The sequence below is a fragment of the Convolutriloba macropyga genome, chromosome 13 (genome assembly GCF_964194025.1).
Source record: "Convolutriloba macropyga chromosome 13, txConMacr16.3, whole genome shotgun sequence".
Taxonomy (NCBI): Eukaryota; Metazoa; Xenacoelomorpha; order Acoela; family Convolutidae; genus Convolutriloba; species Convolutriloba macropyga.
Genome location: NC_134480.1, coordinates 22,331,601 through 22,347,420, shown reverse-complemented (window position 1 = coordinate 22,347,420; position 15,820 = coordinate 22,331,601). Strand labels below are relative to the sequence as shown.

The 15,820-nt window shown below is 37.9% G+C and overlaps 1 protein-coding gene across 3 annotated transcripts in view; it reads left to right on the top strand.

Annotated features, from left to right (window-relative positions):
* The first annotated feature begins 738 nt into the window (after positions 1–738).
* Positions 739–15,820, top strand: part of LOC142351789 (putative ATP-dependent RNA helicase DDX46) — a 513,331-nt gene continuing 498,249 nt past the window's right edge. For all 3 annotated transcript variants that reach the window (XM_075403960.1, XM_075403958.1, XM_075403957.1), the window contains exon 1: positions 739–769. The gene's annotated coding sequence lies outside the window, so the exon portion shown is untranslated. The remainder of the gene's footprint in view (positions 770–15,820) is intronic.

Genomic DNA, 15,820 nt, shown 5'->3' with positions numbered 1-15,820 from the left:
ATGCAGCGAACATTTTTTCTGTTGATTCTAGCAAGGCATTTGACAGTGTCCGAGATATAGAGCTCATTAACAAAAAAAAACTGGTGTAGGTGATTACTTGATTTGCTCGCACCTTTATGATCAAACTTAAATAGCGAAAATTGGAGTTTCTATTACCAGCGTTGGTGGAGTAACAAATGATGTTAAAAAAGTTTATTTGCTGGGCCTAATTTCATTTTTAGCTTTCACAAACCTTCCACCGTCAGTTCGCCGGAATACCTTTTTTTACCTCTTCGAAGACGAGACTATACGTTCGGGCTCCTGCCCGGCAGACATTGAAGACAAATTAGGTGATCTTGTGAATTGTTCAATATTTAAACTTACTGCCATGACAGCTGCTCGCAATTCCAATCCTGCTATTGAAAGATGTTTCATTGGAGCCACTGCAATTGCCTATTGCAAACGCTAAGTCAGTATCTTTATAGTTGTGAACGAAGAAATCCCACTGCACATATTGTGTATTCATATTAGTCAGCAAAGTCATCAGGTTTGGTTTATACCTCGGTGTGTTGAAGTATCTTCTATCGATGCTTCTTTCAGCCACAATTGCAAGTCGCTGTCTCCACCTCGGAAATTCGGCCCCTTTGCCAGGCTCCACTTCGCTGTTCCAATGTTCCCAAATCTTAGTCCAGATGCCCATTAGAATTCGACTTATGTGAACACTGAACCGTGGGAACAATCCGACCGGATGAGAGACTAGCCTAATTGTTGTGATAAACTTATTAAATAGTTTCATATATTGTATGCGAAACCTGACAAAGACAAAGTCAACCAGTAGTGGTTCAGAATTAACATATCCACATTGCTCGTCAACAGTTTATGAAACTACCAATTCTATTGGGTGCAACAAATGTGGTTGGTGGGTACACCACACATGCACAAAGACTCCAACTGAAGCATTGACATATATGTCCACCGGAGGCGTCGTCTGGTTTTGTAATGAGTGCACTAAAGCCGTGAAGAAGCTTGTGAGATTGAAGACAACCACAAAATTTTAAGGAAAACATGAACAACAGTCAACAGGACATCAAATCGACACTATCAGATGTGAAAGCTAAGTCAACTTCCTCTATAATTTCTCCCCAACCAAAACTGCTGAATGTCAACAATGAAAGCTCCCCAAAATAGATACCAGAATTTTCCTCGCAACCAAATTCAAAATATTCGGACATTATGCAGCATGAGATTAAAGAGACTCAGCGGGCCATTGATTTTCTTGGAGAAAATGAAAACACAGTTTCGAACATCATACGATTAGTTAAATTTACCAAATCAAGTTCTAAACCAAGATCGCTGTTAGCGAATTTCAACAATTCCAGGACGGTATGAATATTGATTGCAAACGCTCATAAAATTAAGTACTTTAATCAAGACAAAGGAACAAAGATCTTTGTAAGCAAATCTTTGACCAAGGAAGAGCAATTCAAAGACAAGGGACGTCTAATCAAACGGTGTAAACTGATTAACGAAGAAGGATACCTGCGCAACAAATTTTTAATACTCAACCAGAAACTCATCTCTGATGGGACTGAAATTGAGGTTTGTCAATGGTGACTAAATGTAAAACAGGAGTCCGAGGAATATCTCGAGTCATTTGTACTCAATATACGTAGTATAATCAATCGAGATAAACGCCCTAGACTTGCAAAATACGTAATTTTGAGAAATGTAGACTTTTTCATGCTTAAAGTGAATTGGCCTCATTGCTCATTTCACGATATCGAACTCTTTCTTCCCAATTAAGCAAAATTTCGATCAGAAAGGAAAGCTGATAATAACACCTCGAAACGCGGAGGTGTTTCGGTTGGTATCAAGAATACTTTTGTCACGAGACAAATTCCTCTTTATACAAGCATTGATGGATGCCTCCTAGCGTTTTCTCTCAGTTTTAGTTATTGGGATGTTTTGCATGTTTGTTTTTATGACCCACCGAATTCATCATGTCCCAGTGCTTATGCTATATGACCTCAAGATTATTATCTACTGTTTGAGGAAATCTCTACACTGTCAAAGTCCTTCTATTCAATAATTGTGTATGGTGCTTTCAATTTGCCGGAAATTGATTGGCACGATTACTCAGCTAAGAACTCAGATACACAGAATTTTGTTGACCTAATTAGCTTTTACAGCTTTCAGCAAATCATTGATATCCCTACTGCAGCATCAGGTGTCCTCGATCTCGTCTTAGTAAACCCAAAAACACAAGAAAATTAATCTGGACATTAGTTTGTTATCGAATCTTGATGCAATTGCTCTTAAAGTTAGAGTCAGAAACCTAAGCTCCTCATATCTAATGGAAACAAAATCAAAGATAGTTTACAGCTTCTCTAAGGCTAGATTTGATGAAATGAATAAACAGATAACTGAATTACCTTGTCATGGATTTTGTTGGAATAACATTAATGTTCTGCTTGATCAGTGGTACGATTGGATTAGACCAATAATATTTGAAAACGTTCCAAAAAGACAATGCATCGAGCTGAATTAACACCGTGGATTAAACCACTTACGACAAACGCATTTAAGCGCCTCCAATTAGCTAGAAAGAACAATGCAAATAAAAGAAAGAAAATAACAATAGTCATTTTTCTGAAAGCGTTAACATTACAAGTAGAGATCCGCAGGGATCTCTTCTGGCATCTCTCTTCTTTGTAATCTACGTCAACAATTTACGAGACACCTGCAGAGCTGTTGTTCCTCTCCTCTGTGTCGACAACGCTAAATTCATATCAGTTAACAAGTCCAGTCTTATCTGTCAAATGGACCTTACTATAGTGATGAAATTGAGTGAACAACACAAACTTCTCTTAGATGTTGAAAAATGTTCTCATGTCTCAATGTCTAATTCCAAGCATCACTTCAGTTTCTTCGGAATCGTGATTGGTTGATTGAAAAAAAAACATAGAGAAGGATTTATGTAACAAGTGATCTTACGTGGGATATCCACAAAAAAAGTACTCGAACAAGGCGCTCGGAATTCTTTTCATGCTAAAAAAATCTCATCACGCCGGACTCCTTCAGTTAAAATAAACTTGTAAAGATCTACGGTATTACCCATTTTGTTATACGGAAGTGTTTGCTGGTTTGCTAATGTAACAAACACAAAAATACACGAAAGTGTTCAGAAAAAGAGTTTGAAATTAAAGTCGACTTTCTCATGTATTCTGCTCACTACTCTAGCAGTTCTTTAGACAAATTCAGTCCTTCTTCACTCAGTTTTTGTTTTATTCAATTTCAGCGTTACTTGCCATCTGTTGTTCCATCAATGAATGGGTCGGTTGATTTTGTGCTCCTCAATGTCCTTGTAAAGTTTGGAAAGGAGCAGAAGATCATTCAATTGAAACAAGAGAGTTAGAGGTAGGACATTCAGCAGTCTCAACTGAGCTTTGTTGTCACCACGGTGGGGTCCGCAAACACGTTTCAGTAACCTTCTTTGAAAATTTTCGAGCTTCCGTTGATCTGTTCTAGATATTGGTACGCTCAATTCAGCCCGTAGAGCAAAACGGGTAGTACGACTGATTTGTGTAGTCCTAGTTTCACCGAGAATTTGACATTGAAGGCAGCGTTTTGTCTCAAGCAGTAGAATAATTTAATTGATTTGATGCTCGATTCGATGCTCGATGTGCTTAATCCAGTTTAACGTGTCCCCAATGTAGACTCCCTGGTCTTTCACTTTCCTAGGCTCCCCTAGCGGCTGTCCGTTTAATGATAGACATGCGCGTGTCCCTCGAAAGTTGAGTTCATGGCATTTATTGACTGCTAGTTTCATTTTATTCAATTTGACCCATCTCCCGATTTTCTTGATATCAGTTTGGACTTCTTCGATTGATTTACCAATGGCTAGGATATTTAGGTCGTCCGAAAAAATGAAAGGTTGGCTGAAAGTTTCAACATCAGGAAGATCGTTTATAAAGATGCAAAAGAGTAAAGGCCCCAGTAGGGAGCCTTGTGGTACTCCGCTGGTCACTTGTAAATCTTTCGACTTTCGATGTGTGATCTTCATTTGGTACGTATTGTTTTTGCTGATTTAAGTAGTCGTATAGGATGTCTAGGAAACATCCACCTACGCCGATGTCATATAGTTTGGATTTGAGCAGTCCATGGGGCACGGTGTCAATTGCTTTGGAAAATTTACTGTAAAATGCAATGATTTGAGCAGTTGGATCATTGTCAATGGCGACATATATTTCATTCAAGAGCTGCAGGAGATTGCTCATCACTGATCTTTTTCTGACGAAACCGTGTTGATTCTTCGACAGAAAGTTTTCGAAGTAGTTGTATAGCGGTACGTACAGGCACTTTTCGAAAATCTTGCTTTCAATGCAAAGGAGAGATATGGGTCGGTAGTTTTCGACGAATTTTGGATTGACTTTTTTGTAAACTGATACTACGGCCGTTGTCTTCTAAAACAAGAGTAGTTTCCGGATACAATTGAAATTTTTTAACATGGTGTTTAACGTTCTACACATTTGTTTCTTTATTGCTTTGAAGAAGACTGACGGTAGATTGTTGGGACCCCGGGACTTCTTGATGTCAAGCTTGTCCAAAAAATTTTCAATTATTCCTGCGGAGACTTTAAAAATCGGTTTGGCTTTCTGGTTTTGGTATCTGTTGACAGTAAATGGTGCATTTGGTGCGAACACAGAGTGGAAAAATGAAATGAACAGTTCCACTTTGCTCCGGGTTGTGCATGCTGACTCTTCTTAATATTTCACAGTTTTGGTATTTGAGGTGCCTTATTTATGTACCACAAATATCGAAAGATTTCTCTGTTGTTTCTAGTGCCGAACATTTATTCTTGACAAGCGATACGATCGGCTTCGCAATTTTTGAGCACTTCCGCTTCAAGGGCCCGCACTTTGTTCTTCCTTTAGGTAGTGGGGCGAGTAGTTAGCTTGATCCGTTGGGTATTCAGCATTTTCATTTGATTTGAAGTGGCAGCGGCAATCCATGGGGGTAAGGCTTTGTCGAAACCATGTTCTTTTTGGAACATGGTTGTTGATGAGTGTCGTGGCGTAGTCCTTGAATTCGTTGTACATGTTATTTGCATTTGAGAAGCATAGAGGTTGGAAAAATTTTGATGCCACAGCATAGAATCAAAAACTGCTTTGTTGGTGAAACTGTAGTAACGTTCTTTAGTTCGTTGTTCTTGTTGGTAATCAAATTCTACGGACAAAACATCAGGAAGACGATCACTACACTCGTATAAGGCTTTGAAATTGATGTCAATTTGGGAGAATGCCTCGCTGTTTTGGTAGAGCAGTACATCAAGAAAATTTTTACCGCAAGTTGGGAAATCAATGGCTTGTCTGAGGAGACGCTCTTCGAGGATGTTGAGAACGTCCTGTTCCTCTTTGTCGGTGCTCCAATAAGCTCCCCAGTTCGTTGAGGGAAAATTTAGATCGCAACATATCACTGCTTTCCATTTTTTGGGAATTGCCTCTAGTATAGGGTGGTAACAGTTGTCAACGTCATACCTGTACTGGATGTTCTGCGGTGGATTGTAAAGGGAGCAGTTGTATATCTCTTCGCTGATCAAGCAGACTTTGCATATTGTACAACACTCAACATCCACCTTAACGTTCTGAGAGCACAAAGAGTTTTTCACTGCAATCAAGCATCCGCCGTGCAGGTTATTGTTACTGTGTTCTCTGTCTCACCGGTAGATAGTATAGTCGTTGCATTGCACACTTTTGGCCATGACAATGTTGAGGGCAGTGGCACTAGGCAAAGTGACGAGAACAGCACGCGGTTTGGGTCGTTCCTTCCGGAAATTTTCCCGGCCGCCTGAGGTTGACAATTTCAACTTTCACTCCTATGGTTTTCAAAATATGGATTACATGTTCAAGTGTTGTGACATAATTCTGGTCACAAGTTTTGTCTGGATCTTCTGGGATCCCTTGTACTCTAAAACTCATTTCATTTTTATGGGAAAGACTTATGTTGCACACTTTTGGGGGTTGTGAAATAGTCCATTTTTTGTTGTCCTCTACTTTATTGACTACGCTGTCAAAACTTTCTTCCACTATTTCGTGTGTTTTCCTCATCGTTTCGTGGATCTTCTCTTCCACTAAACCAGTTACTTTTACTTCGATGCTTTCTCTTCTTGCTGCCACATTGAGTCGGTCGATCTTATCATTTACTAGCATCCGAATTCGGTTTCGGATGAAGGCATCTCCTTCGCTGTTGTTGACGCGCGCAGAGCAAAGTCACTTTGCATTTTGTCCCAACTCCTTGATTTTGTTAAGAACTGCTAGCGATAGTCCCGTGAAGGTTGGTTCAAGATGTAAATGACAATTGCATGCCACACAATTGAAGGTCTGATCGCATTTTGGAATGTTTTTCTTGCAAGTTCTACAAGAACGAGTCATCTTGACTAGAGCTAGATGCCTGGAAAGCTGCTGGAGACAGTGTAAAAGGAGATTTAGTCACCTTTGGCCCAGTAGTTAAACGGTACCTTTGGTGAACAGAAAGGACAGAGAAAGCTAGACTTATCAGACAACTTATCAGGTGGGCCAATTGGTTTCCTCGACATTTCCGAACCCCTTGGCCCAGTAATTAAACTGCGCCGTAGGAAGCAAAAATTACTAAGAAACAGTACCCAATGCTTTGTATTTACGTCTGCAGCAGCTTTTCTCTTACTCTGCGAAAGTTGCTCGTTCTTGTTTACGATTTTCATTATATCCTAATTGTAGCTTCTTAAAGTTGTCAGAAGTTTGACTTCCAAGAACGGTCTGACGTGTAGTTTTTGGTAGGGTTTAGTTTAGTCGTTTTTGTTCTGTTTCCGGTTTGACAGAAGATCCTTTGTTAGGTGAAGTACTGGGATTCGGAGTTTAAGTAGGTCTTTGAAGAAGTCGGGAGCTATGGACGTTGGAGTCTTTCTTGGGACGTATACGATTGCCACCAGGATTGGGATTCGTTATGGTATTGCTTCTGGGATTGCTTCGGTAACTCCATCATTGTTGCTTATCGACTTCCTCAGTTCAAATCCACGTTGAAAGCGAAGAGGTTACTACAGATTGAAGATTCCTTCCATTTCAGATTGACTGTTAAAACAATCTCTTCAAGTTGGGCTCACTGCGGAATTTTCGTTCCCTGGAGTAAAGTTGACCCAAGGCTAAACTGTAGTTAGTCGGTTGGTTTGGCTCTGGTTTGCTCCACCGCATTCCTACCTCGTGCCAATCGCCTGTAAAACATCGTTTTACTTTATAGAATCTTTTGCATCTGCATTTCATTCTTCGACTCACTGATGACGTTGACTTGGGAACCACAAGTTTACACTTACCACATGATTTTGGATATTCTCCACCGCTTTCACATCTTCTGTGAAGGTGAATTGCTAAACACTTCGTCTTATTTTGCCGGTCTGGAGTCCACTGAATTCCCATTCCAATTTCGTTAAAATTGCCAAAGATTCAGTTGAGTTGCCCAGTTGTTTTTCAATAGGCGTTGTACCCCAAACCAATCTTAACCAATAATAGTGCCAACATCCGTCATGTTGAAGCTGTTGTTTGATAGAACACTCAAACGATCGAAGCTTTGCTTCAGCGCATTGTAGTCATAGTTTGTTATTCACAATAAGACTGACATGTGTGCAAACGCTTCGTTCGAATACACATTTGACTGTAGTCCCGTTACGCTGAGAGGAAGTTTTTCTATCTCCAGATCCTTCATTCCGTGTATGAGAGCTATGTTAGGCGTGATATCTATGGCTTGGTCTCGAAAGTTCTGTTGCACACTTTAAATGATGAATGAAACTGTTGACACTATGAAGGAAAATATATGTGCTCAGCCTGCTGCCACCGCTCTGTATTGAGACAGGAACTATTTGACGAGAATTTATAAAGTTCCTGAATCGCCCTGAGCCGTTCCCACTGAGTGACGGCATTCTGTTCCTTATCCTGCGCCACGAAGATTGATGGTATACTCTCCTTATCTGAGGAGAAGGTGAGGTTCACTTGTTCTGAGCGATCACTCTGAGCTCGCTGGCCGGCCCAATGAACCCCTCATCTCTCCTGAATTCCTCAACATTGCTTGCTCTGGTGCCAAATATTCTGGGTTGTATACAACGCCCTCATCCTTCTATATCTAAAAATTGATTTTTCCGGTGAGAAACATGTCGATGAGAAACATTTCCGGTGAGAAACAGGAAAAATTGATTGGTGAGAAACATGTCTCTATTGCAGCACGGTAGTTGAATCCGAACAGAAACTGCAATTGTGTGTCTTTTTCTCGTGTTCTTTCAAAATATGCCTATCAATCTTTCTGCCATGACAGCGGTTTTCAAAACTAAGCGCAGTATTGACAGATGTCTCATCGGTGCTACTCTGCACTTCTCAATTCAAATGCTAAATTGCCTGAAGCTTCTTTTGCTTGAGAACGTAGAAAGACCGCTGCACAAATCGTGTCGTCGGGTGCTTCAAAAAACAACAAAGTTTCGATTTTGCTTTTTTCTATTGAAATTGATATCAGCTAAAGTAATAAGTTATTCCTTCCACTTTAAGAACTTTGTTTTTTAAACGATTTCATATTCGTTGTCCAAACCTTTTCCGTTTTTTTGTCCAGAAAAATTTGAGGATTCGTCTCGTGTGAACGCAACTCTTGATGGAGCAAAAATCCAGTGTTCAAATACGGACGATTCTAGTAAAAAAAACTTTTCATTGGGTTACGGGAGTCTCAACTTCTTCCTTGTTAGTACCTCTGCACACCTGAAGACTGTTGTCAGATATTTTCCATTCCACCAAGTACCGATGAACCGTCTGTATATAGCTCAGAATCAAGTTGCACATGCTTTTGCACAATAATTTTAAGTTTTTCGGCATCGCTGCGTTAGCTTCCTTGTTGTTGGTTAACCATTTCGTAACTCAAATTGTTGTTTTGAGAGAAGAGGCTGAATGAAAATCTCGATAGCTTATTCCGGTGTTTCTATGAACTTGATCAAGTCGTCCATGTGGAAGTTGTTGTGAATTTTTTTGCTGCGACAATTAAGTAAACTCCATTATCTGTGCCGACTCGTTTTGGTGAGCAGATTGCGCAACTCTTGGCTCCCAAATTGTGCCGCTGGTACTCGTAAATTTTTATAAAATATTGTTTTTTTCTCCATGACAATTGCAAGCATTTCTCTTCCTGTTCAAGAGCTTGTAGTTGTGAAAAAGTTGACTCGGCCACAGCTCCTTTTTTTAAAATTTAAATAGGTAAATAAAGGATATCTGAATTGATACTTCCGTCTCAATCAAATAATTGTCATAAATACATAATTTACGCTACTCTATTCCGCAAAAACAGAAAATTTTTGAGTTCGTCTAGATTTGGCTTTTCACTCATCCGATTCCTTTTGATTGAATTTGGGTTTATAAAACTATACTCATCAATTACTCATAAATTATTCAATTGTTTACAAGACCAACTCATGTTTTCAGGCAGCGAAGTTGAAAACTTTTAGTGTGGTTATTTGACATTGGTTCTAAAATTTGTTTGGAAATTAGTAACAACCTTTGGATTGTTCGATACTGTTTTGTCGACTTGCGTAACATTTGTTTCAATAAAAACTAGGGGCTGCTTCAATTAAAAATTTTTTTGATGCTCTGCAAAAATTGGGTTTTTATAAGTTTTACTTGGTTTTTCAAAGAAAAACCTCCTTTTTTCTTTAAAACTATTTTTCTTGTCTTTTTCCGCAAATGTGGGTTTAAATGAATTGTTAATTAAATTTTTGGAAAAACTGGTTGGTAATTTACGAGGAAAAACTTTACATACTTTGTTGATGATTTTGGAGTCCAATTTCAACTTGCGCTTAAAATTCTGTTCCCTCATTTTTTAAATCTAAGTTCAGCTTTCAGAAACAAATTGAGGTCAACTTAAGATCAAGAAAGCTTACAAATTAAAAATTGCTTTGAAAACCGGGTAGATGCTGATTTCTGGCACATCTTTTTTGTTTGTGAGTTAAATTGTTTACATGATAAATTGTCTTTTTAAGTTTTGCAAATGTGCCTTAATTTTAATCTTTTGTCAGTTGTTTCAGTTGTAATAGAATTTGATCCAGTTTTGTTTTCAAAAAATTGCTATCACTAGTGTTGATTTTTTTGTATACATGGCTGTTTTATTCAAGAATCTATCAAAGCTGAATTTATGAAATAGAAACTACTGAGTATCACGGATATGAGTGTCATAATAGTTCAGTACTGAATCATGAAAATTCATTATGATCTTTTCTATTTCAAGAATTCTTGACAGGGCATTTTATAGCCTGATAATTGTAAATTTCAGAAACAGTTTCTGTTTTTTTTTCTTCTCAGACTGAAAAATAGACTGGGTTTGGTCTGCACAGAATGAAATTTTGATGAGTCAGGCACTGCATTTTTTCTGGACAGCCTAAAATTCAGACTGATCTTTTTCTGCACATTAAGACGTTCAGCCTATTTTTTATTAAAAGAAAAACGTTGTCTGAACTAATCAAGGTTCAATTTAATAGAGTACATAAGCTGCAATATTCATTCAAAATTGAAGTTTTTGATAAAAATCAATAAAAGGTGAGTTTTTGCCTGTTTCAGGAGATCTGAAACTCACAATATCTCAGTTTGTTACAACTCTGCATTCTTCATTCTGCGTTCTTCATTCTGCATTCTGCATTCTCCGTATTTGCAGAGATTCGCCATATTCGCAGAGATTCTCCATATTCGCAGACGAACCATAACAGAGAGCAGCAACGTCTAATCTCCATAACTGTATTCTCCCAGGTGTCACGAATTTGAACGAATTGTACAAAATGCCCAAATTTTATCAAATACATCTGAAATAAATGAAACCAGCCAAGAAAGGTAGCGATTACGAAAACCAGGAAAATACATCACTGTAATAATGATTTAAAAACAAATGTGACAAAGATACAATTTGATAAAGGTGCTGTAAACTTTTTACACAGAATTCACATAGAACTCACAGAGAACTCACTTAGAACTCATAGAACAAATGCGAACGGAGTATGAGAGTATTGCTTTGCCGCAATTACCAGCTTCGTACAAATTCTTCAAATACGGCAAGGATTAAAGAAGCTAGATGCCGATACCCCTCGCCTTCACGATCAAAATGACAATCATAATCGTGAAAATCATTGGGTTTTATAAGCTTTGTACTTTTGTAGTGAACACCTAAGTTTTCGCTCAAAACAATATTATTATTTGCAACCAACACAGGGTCCAGATCACCACGCCGCCTATGCCCAGCAAACTTCATCTTAGATGGCCAGACGGCCTTTTTGAAATCTAAATATTTTTGCGGAATATACCCAATTTTTAGCGTTTTTACGTCATTGTCACCAACAATAACTAAATTTTGAGTAAACTCTCGTGCAAAGTCCACTAAATCGATAAGATGCTCGCACCGACGTCCACCTTCTCCCTCGTACTGTGCTCTAAAAAATTCAGTCAATTTCGATTAAAAAAAATGCAATGAAAAAATCAAAAAATTTTTCATGAAATGTACCCGAAAATTTTCAGTGGCTCGTCCTGGTATAGATATTGCTGCGCATTTCCTAAATTTGAGTCACCAAGCACGAGAAAGCTCATCTGAAAAGAAAACAAAAAGCTCATTTCTCACACAAAAGGTTCGGTGCAGGAGAAAGTGAAGTGTTGAAAGGATACAAAAGTACAAAATTCGAAAATTCTTAACTTCAAATCGAAATTTCTATATGAGGGAGCAAAAAATTGACCCCCCCCCAACTTAGGTTTTTGAGATCTTGACTTAGCCCATTTTCAATTTAAATGTGCAATTTTTCAATAAAATAGTTGGGTGCAAGAGAAACTGAAGTGTTGAAAGGAGACAATAGTGCAAAAATCGATAATTTTTAACTTCAAATCAAAATTTCTATATGATGGAGCAAAAAATTGACCCCCCAACCTAGGTTTTTGAACTCCTGATTTAGCCTACATTCCCCCCCAACCCACCATATACCCTTCAGGTATCCCCACATATACCCTTCAGGTTGGGGGGAATACCCTTCAGGGTATCCCCCCAACCCACAATATTGCCCGCCACCACCACCACCAACACACTAGGATCTTATTCGGACATAATTTGGACAATTCATTCAAATTCGTGACACCTGAAACGTCAGACGCATCTCTGTGAGGAATTTGACTGCAGGTAATGGTCGATCTGGCGGGTGTTGGCGCAGATACAAGGTGCAACAAACGCTTCAGAACTCCGTGAATGAACACATACGATTGTTCACTTCAGCACAGAGGTAATCCGGGAAATCACATCTCGGGAAACGAAGTGGATGGTGTTCAAGGAGGTGTTGGGAGGGGGGAGGGGGTGCAGTAGGGGGTTATAATGGAAAAGATCCCATTTCTGAACTAAGCTCTGCCCTGATCAAATCCGATGTGAGCCCGTAAACTATTTTACCACAAAGTTAATCTTCATCAATCCCACTTCATTTCTCGAATTCAGTTCGAAGATATATACAAGAGAAATCTGATCCAATCAAGTCGCTTCCCGGCTGCTGGACCTTAGACCCTCCAAGAACTACAATATTGAACGTATCCGCCTCAGATTTGGCGTTTTTAGCTGACCAGCATTTAAACATGTTCCCATATTCAAATATCCAGCATTAAAATTGTTCCCTAAAGTCCCCCCCCCCTCGTTCAAGCCCAGCCCACCCCCCCCCCCCCGCCCCATTTTAACAAGCGTCTATTTAATAAGGGTTCCAGTCCTACTATCAGTTTTTTTTACTATTTTGTAACGTGTCCTTATACGATTTTACTTGTTTTTTGGCTGACCGTGCGACACGTTTACCAAAATTTGCGATTTTCGAAAATTTCATTTTTAGTAAGATTTTACTCTGATCAGAAAAAACGACAACCTAAGACTGCCCAGTGACGGTTCATGAAAAAAATGTTTCTGGGTTTTGTCTGAACATAATGCTAGATAAATTTACCCCGAGGTCACTCTGATTCAGGACTGATTGAACGTTTTACAATTAGATTCTAATGAATCAGTGCTGAAAGACTGTGACACGAGGCTCCGGGATGGCAAATGCCACGCATTTGTCTAAGTAAAGATTGGATGTTGTTATCTGTTTTAGTCAGTGTATTAATCACGAATGAAATTTGGCTTTCACGCAACGTAATTTCCTTGGAAATTTTCAACTTTTGTTCACAATTGTTCTGAAATTGGATTTTTAATGAATCCCGAAAAAAATCATTTCCATGAAATATTGTTTTGTCGACTCGTTATTTAGCCTCAATAGCAAAATGTGCCAACTGTTTCATTCTCACTCTTTTGTGCTTGCAATAAGTTAATTCAGTTCTCGGAATCCGATATGACAAAATTTTGCCTTTTCTAAATTTTAGAATAAAGATTTCTCAAAAAAATAATTTTAATTAGGATGTTTTCTGTTTCTTATTTTCACCTCTTTGACTCCTCTATTAGAATTAACAACCAATTTGCTAGATAAACGGTTTGATAATCTTCAATAGCAAACATGACTCACTCAATAGTAATTTAACTTGCCGAGGTCACTTTTCTTATTTTAGCATTTGTTGCAAGTATATTTTGAGAAAGTACAATGCAATCAAAATCAAATAGAGGTCGCTATTTACTTTAAAAACATTGCAGTTTGATAGCAAAATGAAAAACGTGATAGATGTCGATTTTAGAATACTAATTTTTGGTTTTTTTGGTAAAGTTAACTGTTGACTAGAGAAAGTCATTTTTTATCTCTTTGGGAAGTTGCATTACAACTGATTTTATGTCTGTAATTTCTTTTTTTTGGTGTTCATTCTCGGCAAACAATAAAGTTTGGATTTAATTGGTTCAAACGTTTTTTTGTTTAGATGTCTGTAGATGTCTGTCCCTTTTTAAGAAAATATCAATGTTTAGATAAGAAAATATGAACTACTCCCATAGAAGCCGTTTACCTTTGTTATAATTTGTAGATAACTGAGACAAGATTGTGGATGAGCGGGGTCGGACATTATGTGTTATTGCACATTAGCGAGCCTCTTTGTTTGTTTAAATGATTGAAAAAAGAATGATTGCGCTTTTAGAGGAAGGTGCGCTCTAGCTTAACTTTTAAGTGACCAATTGCGTTCATTAACATCCAGTGCTGAAATTCAAAACACTATTGATTGTTCAGTTTACAGACATATTTGCTCAAAAAAAAACTCAGTTTTTTGCAACTTCTTAATTACCCATGATAGAATCTATTGATGCTCTTGATGCTGGATTCACTGATGAGGATACAAAAGCAGCCGTGCTGGGTGTTGTACAACAACTAAAGGAGCATCAAGACCAATGTACTCAGAGGTTTGCTGAATTATGGGACTCTGTATCAGGTCTTGACAACAGATTAAGGGAGAAAGAAAGGTACACCAGTAAAGATTCTATAATTATCGATAACCCACCCTGTAATGCTTGACATCAGGAGACTTTTCCACCTCAACTTCTTTTTTTATCGATAAAATGTACAAGAAAACTGATATTACAATTTTGGAATCGAATTTAAAATCTTACCATACACTTCCTGGACCCGTACCCCTGCGAGATAATATAATGCCTACAATCATCATCGAATTTGTTCACTTCAACGACAAAACCGAGATATACAAAAATCGTAGGATGCTCAAATCGATGAATAACGAAATCAGCAAAAAATATTTGATGAAAGAAAGACTCCCTCCATTAGATGCGTTAGTCAAAAAGCTTGCTGAAAAACAACCTTATAGCGGTCAGCAATAATTGCAGAGTCTCGGTGATATGCAAAAACAATAGCGGTTACAATGTAAACGTGAAAGTAAACAATGCCTCTGATGTGGACATCTTGAGAAATTCGGTAGTAAGAAATGCTGGCAAATCCAAAACATTTCAAAATATCACGAGAAATCCCTTCAAACGGTCTCATGATTCGATGATGACTGACAATGTCAAATTTATGAGATTGTATGCCTCAATGTCGCAAGATCAAAAACGGCTTATGGGAGAACAACTGAATCATTGTGAGACACAATGATCATTCTTTTGTCTAATACACATTGTCTTCAATTCGATTGAATGAACAAACAAAACTTTCAGTTATCAGGTCATAACAATTACATAACGAGTCAATTTTGAGTTTTACCCAGTTTTTATTCTAATTACATTTTTCTAATTAAGACGATTCAGTTTCTGTTAACTTTTTTCGGCTAAGCTTTCTGTTCCAATAAGGTACAACTTTTGATCTCATTGAGACAATTACTTCAAAAAACAAATCACAAACACCTGTCAAATTGCAACTTCCGCAATTTGGTTGTGGTGTTTCCAATTATAGATACTAGACGTTCTCTTTCTTGCAAATCTGACTCAAGTTCCGACAAAATAAAACCAGAAGTGCGACTTCCGCGAGTCTCAATTTCTTAAGATTTTCATAATCAATCAGGATTGCGAATTTCGCAATTCCTGGTACCAAATGAATTTTTTTCAATTTAAATTATACGCTGACTACTCTTAATTTTTGACTTCCGCGAATTACGAGTGCTAAAAAAACGTTTTTTTATATATATATTTTTTTTGTTTTGAATCGATTATTAAGCAATTTCTTGAATTGATAATTTAATTATAAAAGTGTTTGTATCTAAATTAAATTTATAGGAACGCATGACCTTAATTTTTGCATAACATATGGTATTTAAGTTTTTGCTTCAAAACATTCGTTCAATTCAAAGAAACTTCGATGAGCGTGAAGTTTTTTTACATCATTTTGATACAAAGCCTCCCCTTATTGCTCTGATTGACATCTGGACATCCGAAA